This window comes from Vombatus ursinus, unplaced genomic scaffold (assembly GCF_900497805.2).
Source record: "Vombatus ursinus unplaced genomic scaffold, bare-nosed wombat genome assembly UNPS02014807.1, whole genome shotgun sequence".
NCBI lineage: Eukaryota > Metazoa > Chordata > Mammalia > Diprotodontia > Vombatidae > Vombatus > Vombatus ursinus.
This window is the reverse complement of record NW_020954585.1, coordinates 56,307,779-56,325,524: the sequence shown is the minus strand read 5'-3', so window position 1 is coordinate 56,325,524 and position 17,746 is coordinate 56,307,779. Positions and strand designations below refer to the sequence as shown.

Here is a 17,746-nt window from a genome sequence, read left to right as displayed (position 1 = left end):
ACCTGACGTGCTATGGTCCATGGGGTCATGAAGTCAGACACGGCTGATTGACTGAAGAACAACAGAGAACTTCCAATATTTATTATCCCTCTTTCAATGTAAATCAACAACTGTTCTGTAATTTATAGTCTTAAAGGGTTGATTAGAACACTGGAAAGTTAAGTGACTTGTGAGGGTTTCATAGGTAATATGTATTAGAAGCAGATCTAATAATGATCATAGCTAACATTTTAACATAGATTTAAGGTTTTCAAAGTTTTTTTACTGTATATTATCTCATAGTACAGTCAAAAGAGATCTGGTTCAGAGAGGTTAAGCTATGTGCCCTAGGTTACAAAGCTTGTAAGTCTGAGACAGGATTCAAACTCAGTTCAGCATTGTAGTCACCAAATTGTGCTGCATCTCTTCTGGCTAAGAGCACTTGACTGGAAGAGAGGTTAAGGGCTCTAGATTATAATTAACTTTGCCACTCAGAGTGGTGTATGTAACTCTGGGTGACTCACTGTTCTTTAATGAACAGGGGGTGGGTAGAGATGGAAAGAGAAGTAAGACAAGTGTCAGCCTAAATTAAGGCTGGCAGCAATAATCTGAATTGCCTTCATCAGCAGTTTGCATGATTTCCTCTGGTCTCTGTCCAGCTGTGATTTACAATCAAAATATAGGAGAGAATGGAAGAAACTGTATAAGTCGATAGAGTAGTCTTTGAATCAAATCGTCTTCTGTTGTTTTATATTCTTTCAGAGATGGTTTTTCTAATTCTCTGATTGAGCTCCAATTGCTAATGGGCTCTGTTAGCAGATATTGTAAAGTTTGAATTAAGTGATGCATTTTAGAAGGATTTCCATCCCAGGTAGTTAAAAATTAAAAAAAAAAAACTTAGCACTTAAAGTGATTTCATACAATAACAGATCTAGAGATTAAAAGCACCTCAGACGCTATTTAGTCCAGTAGCCTTCAGTAAACTTATATTAACTAGCAGTCAATTATGTGGGACACTTCATTCCTCTATAACACAATATAACTAAGGCTCCTATAAGGTTTTCCTGGATTAATCTTTCTCCAATAAATTGACTGGCTCTGTCCTAGCCATGCTCACTTTCTCCTCTTTGAAATATGCTAAGCTACATACTTCCCCCTCCCAGGCCACCTCTCAGCCCAGGCCGTTGTTGGATGGAGGCCAATCAGATTTATCAACCCAGATTTCACTCCCAGCTATAAACTACCCAGTCTACTTCAAATCCCTGGGAGCTGCCCTGATGTATGAAATGATGAAGGACCCATCACCCTTTAAACTGCCTTGATCTACAGACTGTCATAACCAAGGCTCTCTAGCAATGCCCCTGGTTTTACCTTTAACCTCTCTTCACCATCCACTTCTGGCAGTCTTGACTGTTGCCCTGGTTTTGGGTGTGGAGTGCTGCTCACGTTACGGAGATACCAATAGCGGGCTTAGTTGCAAGTGTGTTATCTTTGTCATCCTCTCGGTTCTCCCAAATTTGGGTGTCTCCAGGTAACCTACACTGCCTTTCACAGGATCGTAGACCTAGCTAGAAGGGGCCTCATCTGATTTAATTCTTTCATTTGATGAAGGAATGAGGAAACTGAGGCCAAGGGAGCTCAAGTGATTTGCCCAGGTCACACAGGTAATAAAAGTCAGAGACGGAATTGGAACTCAGGTCTTCTAACTCCAGAGTTAGTACTCTTTCCATTACTTTAAGTATGGTGAACAAAAGGGTCCATTGCTCTCAGGCCTAATCCCACCCTCCTTTTACTTTAGCAATGAATCATATCACTGAGCAAATGAAGTGCTGTCCTATGTAAATTAGTTTTTAATTCTTCAAATACTACCCCTTCCTGACAGAAAATCTTTGTAAAACCCAAATGCTATTTAGAAACAAAGCACTAGATGGAGAAGGTTCAAAGCCAACTCAAAGCCTTATACCACACTTAGAATCAAGGAGATTTCATTTTTTAGAGTGATTCTGTAAGGGAAAGTGTTATTTTCCTGAATCCCTGATGGAATGCTCAGTGTGTTTGTGAATAGGAAGAAAATTGTTTGGGTCTGCTAGCATATTGCATGTATTGTTGGTGTTTAGTCATTTTCAGTCGTGTCTGACTCTTTGTGACCCCATTTGAGGTTTTCTTGGAGAAAATACTAGATTGTGTTGTCATTTCCTTCTCTAGCTCACTTTACCGATGAGGAAATAAGGCAAACAAGGTTAAGTGACTTGCTCAGGGTCACACAGCTCGTAAGTGTTTGAGGCCAAATTTGAACTCAGGCCAGATTTGAACTTCCTGACTCCAGGCTTGACTCTCTCCACTGAGCCACCTAGCTGCTTGTCTTGCATCTGTGTTGATGCTCTAGTGGAACTGTGATTTCATAGGATCATAGATTAAGAGCTTGAAGGAAACCCAGAAGCCACCTCCTGGCTTGACCCCTGTTATTTTGCAAGTGAGGAAACTGAGACACAGGGAAGCTAAGTTAAGTGACTCACAGTCACACAGATCATGAGTTAGAGGCAGTATTTGAACCTCTTCTGACTCAAGAACCAGTATTCTAGTTTTTTCTCACTGTCTCACTTCTTCCAAGTGAACACTTTCCGCTCCATCCCCACCTCCAGCCTCCCATCAAAGCAGATCTAGTAAAGTAACATCTGTAGGTAAGGAAAAAAAAAAAAACATTACTTTTTGTTGAACTCATATTTCTGGACTTGAAATTGTCACCCACTTGATTTTAAACTCTCCACCTTCCCTGACTGACTTTTGAGGCTATTTTGAGCAGCTGTGTGGATTTTTCTGGTAATAGGATTGAGTTCTTTGGCACATTTGAAATCATACCATGTTTCTCTAAAACCACGCAGTTTGGGATAAACTCAAACACACACACAGACAATACATGCAAGTTTGAATACGCACCTCACTGCTAAGTCACTTTTCTTAGATGTTGTTGAAAACAAAACTGATGGGAGGAGAGGGGGAGTAGGAGTAAAGGTGAGGAGTAAACGTTAGTTGTGTTTCCACTTCATGTACAATTAAAATCAACAGGACACTGAGCCTGAAGTTCATATTCTTACCAGAAACATTCCCTGCAGTCTTCTTTTGGGGTGGGAGGCTGAACTTTAATTGAAAACACTAGTGGGCAGAAGACCGTCACAGCCCAAGATGTGGGTTTCATAACTCGTCATTGTTCCACATGGCTGGCTCTTCCCTATGTCTAACGCATTTCTGGAATCCCAAGACTGCTGCCTCACTGTCAAACGCCGGTGGGTACGTTGGACTTTATTTTAACTAGTATTCAAATGGCCATGGGCCGTATCTAAAATACATGTGCATTTCAAAATTTGGCATTGGAAAAAATAATTAATTTTCCATATATCCGTGGAATCTAAAGAGCTAATTCCTTTCAAGCATCTGTTCTGCATTTAGCACCAGGTTGGACCAATACCATTTTGTAAAACCCTGGAAGAGTTGCTAACACCGTGGTATCCAGGTAGCAGGGGACAGGATGAGGGGAAGAGGTATTATCTGTCTCCTCAGTGTATAATGGGCAATAAATGATCCCTGCATCCTCACTGCTTAGCACAATGCCTGGCACCCAGGAAGTGCTTAATAAATGTTTGTTAACTGACTGAGTAAACCAAGAACTCTATGAGAAGATGAACTGTATACTTGTGCCATTTTAATGGAAAATACTTCTTTCACCCAAGCCAAGTATTCAATTTTTTGGAATTTATGCTCAGATCAAGTTAGTTACCAAAAAAAAAAAAGTGATTTTTAAAACACTGTATCAGAGTACAACAAATTTTTTATCCCTTTGAAACAAAATAAATGGTACCTTCAGTGATTTTGGATAAAACACAATCAAAGTAATTAATTTCTAAGAGATCTATGACAAATCTGATAGACAGAGTCCTCTTTTGTGAGAAGTGATTCATGCTGAATGACTGGAATGAGTTTTACACTTCCTTACTCAGTGTGTGTTTTCTGCATTCTCCGGAGGCCATGAGAAAATAGCTTTAGTTTCCATGGCATCTACAGCTCATAAGTGATGACAGGTTTAGAGCAGGAAGGGACCTTAGAAGACATCTAATCCAATCTCCTTATTTTAAAGGTGAGGAAAACTGAAACCCAATGAAGTTGAATGACTTGTCCAAGGTCACGTAGGTAGTAAATGACAGGAAGGAAGATTTGAACCTAGGCCTTCTGACTCCAGAGTAGAGACAGAAAGTATAGAAAGCTTTTTTTTTTTCTTTTTTAGAATTTCTTTATAATGATATAGGCTGCTATCCAACGGCAAGGCTACTTGACTGCCTGTGGGAAAATACATCTTGATGGATTTGCACTAAGCCATACACATTCTGGTACTGAGATACCTTGGTCCAATATGGCAGACCAAGATAGATTTTAGAACACAGAAGAAGATTCACTAGTTCCAAATCATCTTTCTCTTATGGCAAAAGAAAAGAATCCCTTTTCCAGAAACTCAAAAGAAAGTGTAATCATGGGAAAGCATCATATCATCAGGATAATCATAGATTGAGATCTAGAAGGTGCCTTAAAGGTCATCTAATCTAAACTCTTCATTTTATAGATGAGGAAACTGAGGTCCAGAAAGGTCAAGTCACTTGCCCTGGTTACACCAAGAATAAATCCAGCATCAGGATTTGAACTTGGGCCTTCTGACTCCACTTTCCTATGTGCCACTTAGTTCATGTTAGAGTCTATCTCCCCCTCTCTCTCATCCCCTGCCAAATCTAAGAAAAAGGCACTGAAGCTTTATTCAAGAATTTTGTAAAAATAAAAAAAAAATAGTTTTTTTTGTTTTGTTTTGTTTTTGTTTTTGTTTTTTACACCAGAAACAGAGGCAATATGGAATAAAAGAAAGAGTATTGACTTGGAGTTGGGGGAATTTGGGTTCAAATCCTGCCTCTAACATTTACTAGTGACAAGTCATTTAATGGAGTTTGAATTTCCTCATCTATAAAATATAATAATATAATATAAATAAAACACAATAACGATGGTAATAGGTATACCACCTTCCTATTAGGGTCAGAGATCACAAGGTTTAGAATTTTTAGATTTTATGAACTTTTATTAGTACTTTAAAGGTACTTTAGAGGTCAACTAATCAAGCTTCTCATTTTACAAATGAGGAAACTGAGCCCTGGAGAGGGAAAGAGTCTTGCCAAAAGTTCTACAGGTAGTAAACACTGGAGCTAATGGGAATTCAGACCCAGGCCCATCAACATATTGGTGGGGGGCTGATACACCCTAGTTTTAACTGACAATGGATTGAACCTGCAGTTCTTGGTGTTCCATGTGTTCCACATGTGAGAAGATTTCACAGGTACTCAAGAAATAAATTTTATATAATGAATGAATGAATGAAGAAGGAATGAGTGCCTGGACTAGGGCTTCTTTTTTTTTTCTTTTTTTGGCAATTGGGGTTAAGTGACTTACCCAGGGTCACACAGCTAGTAAGTGTCAAGTGTTTGGTCTGAGGCCGAATGTGAGCTCAGGTCCTCCTGACTCCAGGGCTGGTGCTCTATCCACTGTGCCACCCAGCTGCCCCCTAGGGCTTCTTTGTAAAATGGTGTTGAGGGAAAGAGGATAACTGTGGTGGAACATCCAAAAAGAAAATCATATTCACCAAGTCTATCACAGACTAGCAGATCCATGACTGGTTTGGGATAAATGGAGCTTTGCTCCAGCCTGCCTACATCCTACGGAATATGCTCCCTCCCTGTAAACTAGTTCCCTGATCCTTGCCTCACAGTAGTCAAGTAGCCCTAAATTCCATTCCTCTATCATTCCTCTCCTGCGGGGCCCTTTCACCTCTCTCTAACACCCATGAGCACAAAGGTTGGTCGCTCTAGGTCATAGACTGTGTCCTTTGCTTCAAGATGTATTACTTAACTGTCTTCTCCACTGCCTCACCTCCACCCCAACCGTGACCAAACCCTAAACGAAATCACAATGTCACAGATTTGCAGACTAGTAAAGATTGTTCTAAACGAGCAATTTTCAAAGTGAGGTCAGGGGGCTTCTAGAAGTCTCTGCAATACTTTTAAGGGGTCCATGAGGTCTAAACAATTTTCATAATAATACTAAGATATTTCAATTTCTAATATCAGAAATATATATGTGTATATATGTATGTGTGTATGTGAATGTATACATATATACGTATGTGTATATATGTACATATATATATATATATATATATATATATCCTTCATAAGTAAAACATGTAAAACCTATTTAACAAAAGTCCCCGCCGGGGGGGGGGGTTCAGTAAGTTTTAAGAGTATAAAAGTGTCCTAAGACCAAAAAGTTTAAGAACTACTAGGGTAGATCTACTTGGTGTCAGTTTCATGTTCCAGATGACCAGGAATGTACAAGATCTAGTAGGCAAAAGACAAAATTTAAAAAGCAGGGCAGGTAGTGATTCCCTGTGTGCTGCTCTTTCTGGATGAGGACGAAAAACAGTGGATGATAAAAAGGAATCATTCTTATCATTCTATAGCATCAGGTCAAAACACTTGAAGTGTTCAATGTGTGTTTATGGATGAAATTTAATCACATTACTACGGGGTGGGTCCCTTTGAACTAGGAAACTAGCAAGTGCTATTTCCTCCATTTCATATATGAGGTAATGGAGGAAATGTAAAATTTGTAAGATTTGCCAAAAATCTCCCCAAGTTGCCTTATGTTAAATTCAACTGGAATATTTGCTGAATGAAAGAAGAAAGCAGGAAGTGGCTAGTCCAGGGATTCAGTTGGGGCGGGGCTGGGGGTTGGAGAATCAAAGGAGAGTGGGCACAAGAGGTATGGGGGGCAAAAGGGAGAATATCAAATTCACCAGGTGCATAAGCACCTGAATGCCAAATCTGTACCTTCCACTAGTCCACACTCCCTAAAAAGATAATGGAAATGAGTGGGTTTGAAACAACCCCCCCCCCCCAGTTGTTTTGCTCTCACCTAAGGCAGAAAGGTTGCCTAGGGAAAACTTTATTTTCCCTTTGTGGACCAGCCAGGACCCTTAGTGGGCTCCCTCCTGCTGCCTATGTTCTGGCTATTTTATTGCTTCTTGTTGCCTGGAGAGGCTGCACAGGGAGAGGAAGGCCAGGGAACGCTAGAACTAGGATGCCTCCCTGAAGTCTGAAGGTGGTAATTTTAGGAGAAATAAGAAGAATTGCTACTTTACTCAGCAGGTAGTAAACACATGGAATGTGTTATCCTGAGAGATGATTCAGGCATACTAGAAAGAGGCTGAAAAAAGGGTCATCTGATAAAAAGAGATTCGAGAACGGTTAAAAATAAATTCTTAGGTAATAAGAACTTATTACAGATCCAAGGGGAAATAGACAATAACAAACACCATTCATATTTCTATAGTGCTTTATGGTTTACAGGGACTTCTCCTTGTACCACGTCTCTAATGTTGGGAGTACACATATTATTATTCACTTTTTACAAATGAGTAAACTGAGGCTCAGAGAGTAGATGTGACTTACCTGTGGTCACACAGCTAGTAAATGGAAGATCATAGGGCCATAGATGGAGTGCAACAAGGTACCTTATAGTCAAGTCAACAAATCTGTTAAGCAACTACTAGATGCAAGGCACTGTACCTGAGAATACCAAGAAATGTAAATGAAGGGTCCCTGTTCTCAAGGAGCTCACAGTCTGATGGGGAGGTAATGTGTAACAACTATGTACAAATGGGCTATAGACAAGATAAATAGGAGTAGTGGCAGAAGGAAGGCGAGAAGAGTAAGGAAGACTAGAAAAGCTTCTTGTAGAAGGTGGGACATTAGTTGAGCCTTGAAGGAAGCCAATAAAGCTAAGAGGTTGTTGGAAAGATGGAGCTTTCCAGGCATGGGGAGCAGCCAGTGAAAGCATTTGAAGTCTGGAGATCAGAAGACCGGCTGGGAGGCCTGTAGAATGACTGTCGAGTCCATGAAGGGAAGTAAGGTACAAGAAGACTAGAAAGTACAAAGGGGACAGGTTATTAAAGTCTTTAAAAGTAAAAGAATTAGAGTTAGAGAATTTGAGATTTGATACTGGAGGCAAAGGGAAGCTGCTGGAGTTGGTTAAACAGGGATGGGGTGGGGTAGGGGAGGATACAGAAATGGTTAGTCCTGTGCTTTAGAAGAATTGATTTAGTAGCTTAGACAGAAAGGCGCACTGGCCTGGGGAGAAGTCTGTGGCAGGATGACCAGAAGGCAATCACAATCATCCAAGCTTAGGGAAATGAGGCCTTGCAGCAGGGTAGTGGCAGTGTCAGAGGGAAAAAAATGGGTATATGGGAGATGTCACAAAGGAAGAAATGTCAGGACTTGGCAACTGTTTGAGTATGACAACTAAAAGAGAGGCCTTGAGGTAGACATCTAGCTTGGGTGACTGAGAGGATGGTGGTGGTTGTTGCTGTTCAGTCATTTCAGTCATGTCCACCTCCTCAAGACCCCAGGGTCACACAGCTAGTAAGTGTCTGAGGCCAGATTTGAACTTAGGAAGATGAGTCTTCCTGACTCCAGTTCCTGCACTCTATCCACCGCACCACCTAGACTTATATGTTATTATTGTTCATCTTTCATTCTCAAAGAGGACCAATGACATCAGGAGGGTGATGTTATAAATGTAGAAATGACAACAAGATTTGGCAATTAAATATAAAGAGTGAAAGAGAGATCTTGAGGTGGACACATCAGTCGTGAGACTGGGAGGATGGTGGTACCCTCCATAGCAATAGGAAAGTAAGGAAGAAGAGAGTGTTAGAAAGGAAAGATAGTGAGTTCTGTTTGGGACATGTTGACATTCAATTCAAGATGTCTAATAAGCAATTGGAGATATGAGACTAGAGGTCAGAATAGGGGTTAGAGTGAGACAAATAGATCCAAAAATCATTTGTGTAGAGATGATTATTGAAACTGTAGGAGCCTATGAGATGACCAAGTGAAATAGTATAGAGAGAAATGAGAAGAGAGCCCAGGACAGAGCCTAAGGGACACTCATGGTTAGCAGCCATGACCTGAATGAAAATTCAGCAAAGGAGACTGAGGAGTGGTCAGACAGGTTGGAAGAGAACCAAGACAGATCAGTGTCATGCAAACCTAGAGACAAGAGAATATCAAGAAGAGGTTCTTTGGCCATGTCAAAAGCTGCAGAGAGGTTAAAAAGAATAAGGATTGAGAAAAGGACATTAAATTTGGCAATTAAGAAATCATTATTAACTTTGGAGAGAGCAGTTTCAGTTGAATGATTAGCCAGACTGCAGAGAGTAAAAGGAAAGGAAATAGAGGCATCTATTGTAAAAGGCCTTCTCAAGTTTAGCCACAAGAAGAAGGAGAAATATAGATGATAGTTAGCATGGATGGATGGATCAAGAGAGAATTTATGGAAAATAGAGTGACATGAGCATGTTTTTAAGTAGTAGGGAAGTAGCCAGTAGGCAAGGAGAGATTGAAGGTTAGTGAGAGAGTGGGGATGATAGAGGGTGGAAAATCTGCTGAAGAAGACAGGATGGAATGATATCACTTGCACAGGTAGAGGGATTAGCCTTGCCAAAGAGAAACACCAGCCCTTGTCATGAGATAGGAGTGAAAGAGAAAATAGGCATCTTAGTGATGTGAGATGAATAGAAGGAGAGAAGAGTGAGTTCTCAGCAAATGGTCTCAATTTTTTTGGCAAAATATGAGGCAAGGTTTCTCAGTTCAGGGAGAAGAGGGAGGTAGATCTGTGCTGGGAAAAGCTGGTGTGGTAAGTAGTATAGAGAGGCAATTAGGGATATGTAAAAGGATTGCCTTGCCAAAGTGAGTATCTAGTTGAGGTTATGTAAAATAAATTTATAGCAGACTCAATCAGCATGGTATCATGATTTTCTCCATCTTTGTTCAGCAATACATGAGTAGGCATGAAGGCAGCAGAAGGAAAGAGTGATCCAAAGCTGAAGCTTGTCAGGGAAAGTTCTTTGGTGGGAGAAAGAGACTCAAAAGAAGAGGGCAGGGTGGAGTTGAACTAGTTCCCCAAGGAGTCAAGATGGAGAAAAGAGGAGAATGTAGCCAGTGTATGAGTGATGGCCTAGTAAAGAACTAATGGGATGAAGGTATTGGAGGACATGGTGGGGACAAAGAAGAGGTGTTGCATGACAGAAAGAGAGGTGGAATGGCAGCAGATCTATTATCAGATAATGGAATTTCTGAGTTTATGGACCTGGAAGTAGTGTATTTGTGAGTTAAGGCAAGATCAAGACTGCAGCCATCATTGTGTGTAACTTCAGTTAGGTAGAGAGTGGGTCACTGGAAATAATAGGTTGAAGAACCAGGGGATTAAAGTGTTTGTGGAAATATTCAACCCTCTTGTTAATATGAATGAAGAAACTGAGAGACTCATTGAGGTTCAGTAATGTGCCCGAAGTCAGATAGAGGGAAAATAGGAACACAGGGAATTAAACTTGGGTCTTCTGGGTTTGCCCAATGACATTTCTACACCATTATTCTCCAGCCTTTGGTCAATAAAATTATAGGTTCAAGGCTGCGAAAAACCTTAGAGAACTTTAAATAGTCCAACCCCCTCATTTTCATTTGAAGGAAACTAAAGAAACCAAGAAGTTAGGTGACTTCACTAGGATCACACAGATAATGTGTCTGAGCCAGAATTCAATCTTAGAACTTCCTGACTGTAAGATCAGTGCTCTATCCACTACCCCACATTGCCTTTCAAAATAATGTAAATAAACTAGTTTGTAACTACAAAGTGCTATGGAAAATGTGAGTTATAATTAAAAACACAATGAAACAATGGAGGGCCGATTTCATCAACATCAGACATGGATTGAACTAGGTAACAATCTCTTCCAACTCTGAGGTTCTTTGAAACAGCTCTCACACGACCTTTCCATTGTTAGAAGTAGAAACTTAGCTTAATTAGGCCATTAGTCTGATCCAGGACCCATAATAACAATTGGCTGAACAATTTTCCTGACCCAATATCCATGTTACTGATGTCCTAAGACAAATTACAACATTGTAATGAACTTTATTTAGAACTTGAATGGGAAGCAGTCAAGCATAGCTAAAATATCTATAACTTTCAATGCTCCATCACATTACTGACTTCCAAGATAATGAGTAATAGAACATTCACTACTTTAACCAGCAGGTCTGGCCTTCTACAAAAATAAGTTGTGGTTTAAAGACTACTACATGATCTACCACCCTCTAGAGCAGGCCTGCTTTAAATATTTCCCTTATGGGCCTAACCAGAACACTTAGTACCTGAGGAGCATTGAGTTTACCTTTCTTCAGCTGTAAAATGAGTATGTTAGGCTAAATGATTTCTGAGTGGCTTGTCTCAAATCAACCAGATAATAAATGACAGTGGAAGGTTTTGAACCTAGAGCTTCTGACTCCAGAGTCAGTTCTGTCTCCTCTAGCTCTATGAGTCTATGATGGGTTAAGGTATGATGTTCCAAGAGGCTCTGCTGCAGTGCATATCATACTAGAAGGTGAGATCTGGAAACGATCTTGGAAAACAAGAAGTCCTAGTATTCATTTTATGGATAAACCAACACCTAGAGTGAAGTAGTGAACTTGCTCAAAGGTGGTCAAAACCACCTTTGAGAAGGTATAACCCATTAGCATCCATTATTCACATTAATTGGACTAATTAATGTTTTATTAGAAGATCAGGATCCTGGCCACCTAGTCCAATTCCCAGAAACACAGGACATTTCCAGGAGAACAGGCCTAAGTAAGGGGCAACAGTGAGGGGCCCTAGATGCTAAAAGAAAACAAAGAGGAGAAATGTTAAAGTCTGCTACGTCGGTGGCAAAGCAAGTAAGATGTAGAAGCTGACTAGGTAGCATAGTTAGGGAAGAACATACTATGTTCTGGGCACTGTGCTAAGTGCTTACAAATATTATCTCATATGATCCTTAGAACAACCATGGGTGATAGGTGCCGTTATTCTCCCCATTTTATAGTTGAGAAAACTCAGGTAGACAGAGGGGTAAGTGACTTGCCCCAGAATCACACAACAAGTAAGTGTCCTGAGGCCTGAACTGAACTCAGGTCTTCCTGACTCCATGCTCAGTACTCTATTTACTCCCTGATCTAGCTCCCTGGGATGGAAGCAGTATTTAATCATTCTCCTAATGCAGTCTGATCTCAAGGTGTCCCCTCATTTATAGCATGTGCACATCTCTCAAATAGAATTCGATGTTTGCTAATATGGTCTGATCAGAGTTAATAAGATCAGATTATGTCTGATCATACTGCATTAGTCAACGTCAAATCAAATTAAACATTTTTGGAAATGGGATGCCACAGAGAAGGCAGCCCCAAAAAGTTACTCTTCCTGACAATTCTCTAACAAACAAACAATCCCAGAAACTTCTTTTCTATCAAGATACTCCATGAGACCAAAATTTGTCCCTCTGTGGGTTCCCTGGTTACATTTCTACTCTGTTGTGTTAAATAATCCTTGCCATCATCACCTCTACCCCCACCCAAAATTAAATATTCAGGCCAAAACATGGAAAGATTATTTAGCCATAATGTGCACAGAGCCAGATGTTCAAGTTCACATCAGTATTCAATAAAAGTCCAAAGTACAAAAACTACAGCAAAGACTAGGGCAAGCCAGAACCTTATATACCCTTAAATTATGACACAGCTTTACAAAGGTGCTTAAAGTAATAATAATTCATTCATGCCACCTAGTGAGACACAGGTCAGCTTCCAGAGTAACTTAACTACCAGTGAAAAAGTATTCCATTTCTTAGATTATTTCTTAAATGAAGAAGATGTAACCAAGAAACTATGCAGGGTGAAAGAGCTGGGGATATGTGGGGAAAGTATGCATAAGAAACATGAATGTAGCCATAATATGAGTCACCTCAACCTATTTTAAACACTCCTCCAAAGAGAGTCGCCAAGTCAGGTCACCTTTGGCCTGAACTTGACCTCATGTAAAGCTTCATTGCAAAAGAGAGTATTTATGAATTAGCAGTCTTTTTCAAAACACACACACAAACAAACCAAAAAAAAAACCTCATTCATTTTGGTCAGGCACATTGTAGAAAGAATTCCTGTGCAGGTATAGGTTATACTAGGCAGCCTCTAAGTTTCCTTCCACCTCTAATAATCTATGGTGTTATTTCAGGAAGAGTGGGCAGGAAACAAATAATACAAAATTAGTATCTTCTTGTTGTTGTTACTATTATAGGAGGCATTAAGCTGTCTCCAGAAAGAATGAGGAACTAATCATCAAAATTAAATATTCAGGCCAATTCACAGAAAGGATAGGAGATCCACAAATTGTACATACAGGCTGTTAACCAATTCACATGGTGCAAGAGCATGAATCTTGTCCTCTCTGCACTACCAATGACCTATGTGACCTGGGGTAAATCACTTAACCTCCCTGAGACTCAGTTTCCCCTTCTGTAAAATGAGGGTTGGATTAGATCATAGGTTCATAAGATGTAGAGTAGGAAGGAAGTTTAGAGGTCATTTAATCTAACCACTGCATATAATCCACCCCAGTCCATGATTTTTTTATAGATGAGGAAGTTGATATTCCAAAAGGGGAAATGGACTGCCACAAAGTCACTTCTAAATCTAATAAAATAAATCCAACATAGCCCATACAATACAATTGAGCAACTATGTGCTGATACAAGGATATGATAAGCTGAGCATTACATTGTAACTTAAATAAAGGAAATTTGATCCCTGCCTCAAGAAGAGCAAATACATTTTAATATTCAATGTAACGTCAACTTCTTTGGCCTAGTGCTTATTAATAGCTAGCATTTAAACAGCACTTGAAGGTTGTTAAGCACTTTACAATGTTTATCTAATTTATTTATTTGGAGGCATCTAGGTGGTACAGTGAATAGAGCACTAAGCCTCCTGGAGTCAGGAAGAAAAGAGTTCAAATACAACCTCAGAGACATACTAACTGGGTGACTCAGGGTAAGTCACTTCAACTCTGTCTGCCTCAGTTTCCTCACCTGTCAAATGAAAATAATAATAGCAGCTACCTCCCAGGGTTGTTATAAGGATCAAATGAGATAGTTGTAAAGTGCTCAGTACAAAGCCTGTCACATAGTAGGCTCTATTTTTTTGGAGGTAATTGGGGTTAAGTGACTTGTCCAGGGTTACACAGATAGTAGACTTTTAATAAATGCTTATTTCATTTATTATTCTCACAACAACTCTGGGGGGTAGATATTATTATTATCTCCATTTTACAGATGAAGAAATTGAGGCAGGCAGAAAGTAAGTGACTTGCCCGGGGTTACACAGCTGTTTAATATCTAAGGCTGGAGTGAGTTGAGCTCAGATCTTCCCAATTCCAAGTCCAGCACTCTACGCATATGGCCAGCTAGCTGCCTATTAGTAGAATAAAACTATTTGGTCCTTCAGGCATAAAAGCTATGATTTTCTTTTTAAAAACGTGCCTGCTACTCTGTGATACTGATCATGGAAGGAGATGGACTAATTGGACATTCTTATGAGCTGGTAATCACCTGCAGAGAAAGATATTCATATAGTTAATATGATTCAATTTTGCTAAATGGAGTTCTAATGCTGACCCTTGCCACCTGTGTGACTTTGGACCGATCACTTAACCTTTCCCAGTTTAAGTTTCCTTATCCCTAAAATGAAGGGGTTGAACTGGACTACCTCTAAAAAAAAAGCATTTTTTAACCTTTTTTGTGTTATGGATCCCTTTGATAGTAGGATGAAGACTAAAGACCCTTCTCAGAATAATGTTTTTAAGTAATTTAAGGAAAGGCTAGATTTCCATTAGACGTTAGTATAAATAAAAATGCATTTCTTTTTTCCAAGTTCACAGATCCCTTGAAATCTATCCACAGAACCCTTGAAGACCCATGGATTCTACTCTAGGCTTCTTTCCATCTCAAAGTCTACATTTGTAGGATCCTAATGTCTGGGGGAAGCATGATATGGTTTGGGTTTGGGCCCTTCACATAGCCTACACCAGCTAATTATTCCTAGGATATAATGGGCACAATGCTTTGGGGGAGTGAGAGAGAAAAGGGGAACAGTGACCTGGGCAGTGATTAAAGTTGCAGAAGAAAGAGGAAGAAAGGATATGCTGGTTCTACTAGCTGGTCCTAAAAAAGACCTAAGATTCACATACCTATAATCAGTCTGTTAAACACTGCTTCTTATCATTAGCATCTTCTTCACTCATGAAAAGTAATAACTGGCTATTACCTGATCTCATCCTGCTGTCTCCAGTACCATATACTCCCACAGACCTTTCCCCATGGCCAGAACATACTGCCTCCTTTATCTTCATATAACACCCTTCAAGACTCTTCCCATATGCCCCTTCTTCTACAAGGCTCTTCTCGATCCTCTTTCCCTTCTCAAGTTTTTCTTAAGAATTTTGTCTATATATCACCTTTAACCCTTTCATATATTATGCTGTATTATATTATTATACTTATCTGTGTAAAGCACATCCTTCCTCTATTTCCCACTAACCCAATAAATAATAACTGACAATAGCTGCCTTCCCCAAAAAAATATACCTTTTATTTTGTAAAATTAATTAATTTTTTTGTTTTCAACATTCACTTTTATAAAATTTTGAGTTCTAAATTCTTCACCCTCCTTCCTTTCCCCCATCCCCAAGATGGCATGCAATCTGATTATTTACCTTTTCATTTTACACACACTTTGTGTACATCTTCTCTCTCCCAATAGAATGTAAGCTGCATGAGGCTCGCCCAGAGTCCATGTGTATGAAACACATGGGACTAGGTGGTATTGACAAAAGCAGCAGCAGTTTTGAGAGTTCTTGAGGCAGAGACAGTAAGGGGATCCAGAAACTGGTCAGAAAGAAATTGCAGGGAACTTCTATACAAGCACTGGATGTGGGATGAGATGTTGTTTGGCAACTTCTTTACCTATCCCCACTTCTAGATCATAGTTCAAGGGCAAGGAGGAGCACTTCCATTCAAGAGGGAATGGAAGCCCTGAGGGGCAGTATCAATTTTAATCCAAAGGGATCAGAGACCCCGAGGAGCAGTATCAATTGCAGTACTTAGAAATAAGGGACTCTTCCTGGGTAAGGACCAGATTGTAGACCAGGAGGCCAGGGTCCACACCTCTCCCCAGATGATACCACCTTGGAAGCAACAAAAACTTCCAAGCCCCCAGAACTATCTCTGAAAATAGCAGTGTAAAAAAGCCTAAAGCTTGAAAAATTGTCCCTCCACCCTCCATGCTAGAAACAGAGCCCAACATTAACATAAAGTTCCAAATCAAGAAATAGGATGGAAAAATGAGCAAATAACAACAACAACAGCAAAAAAAAACAAAAAACCTCACCATAAAAAGCAACTATGACGACAGGGAAGAGCAAGACACAAACTCAAAAGAAGACAATGAAATCAAAACAACTACAAACAAAACCCCAAAGGAAAAAAATGTAAATTGACACAAGACCAACAAGAATTCTCAGAAGAGCTCAATTTTTTTTTTCAAAATAAATTAAGAGTGGTAGAAGAACTCAATGAAATGAAAGCAAAGAGGCACAATTAACAGCTTGGTAAAAAAAAATACTGAAGAAAACAATACTTTAAAATAGAATTGGAAAAATGTCAACAAAAAAAAGTTACAAAAGCTCACTGAACAAAAAAAAGTTTCTTAAAAATTGCTCAATGCAAGTGGAAGCTAATGACTCCGTGAGACATCAAGAAACAATAAAACAAAGTCAAAAGAATGAAAAAAAGGTAGAAGAAAATGTGAAATATCTCAAAGGAAAAATAACTGACCTGAAAAATAGATTAAGGAGTGATAATTTAAGAATTATTGGACCACCTGAGAACCACGATAAAATAAAGAGTATAGACAAAACATTTCAAGAAATTGTCAGGGAACCTTGAACCAGAGCATAAGAAATTGAAAGAATCCAGCTATTACCACCTGAAAGGGATCCCAAAATGAAAACTCCCAATAATATTATAGCCAAATTCCAGAGCTCCCAGGTCAAATAAAAAATATTTCAAGCAGTCAGAAAGAATAGTTCAATATTATGGAGCAACAGTCAGGATCACACAGGATTTAGTGGTTATCACATTAAAGAGCAGGGGCTTGGAATACGATATTCTGGAACGCAAAAAGGCTGGGATTGCAACCAATAATAACCTACCCAGAAAAACCGAGTATAATCCTTCAGTGGAAAAAAAATGGATATTTAACGAAATAGAGGAATTTCAAGCATTCCTGATGAAATTCTATCTGAGCTGGATAGAAAATTTTACTTTCAAGTACAAGACTCAAGAAAAGCATAAAAAGGTAAACGTAAAAGAGAAATCATCAGGGACTCAAAAAGGTTAAACTGTTTACTTTTCTATATGGGAAGATGTTATATGTATCTTCTAAGAATAATCATCATTAAGGCAATTAGAAAGGTTCTACATAAAAAGAGGGTGTGGGAGTGAGTCAATTGTATTGGGATGATTTTAAAAAAATAGGTGAAAAAGAGATTCCCCTAGAAGGGGAAAGGGAGAGGAAGAATGGGGGAAATTATCTCACATAAAAGAAATGCTCAAGGAAGAACTTTCACAGTGGAGAGGAAAATGGGGAAGGGGGAAGGTAACATTTGAACCTCACATCTAAATTGATTTAAAGAGAGAAAAGAGAGAGAGAGAGAGAGAGAGAGAGAGAGAGAGAGAGAGAGAGAGAGAGAGAGA

General features: G+C 39.4%; 1 pseudogene; it reads left to right on the top strand.

Annotated features, from left to right (window-relative positions):
• Positions 1-1,334: 1,334 nt before the first annotated feature.
• The window catches only part of LOC114052181, a 25,763-nt pseudogene continuing 9,351 nt past the window's right edge, over positions 1,335-17,746 (top strand).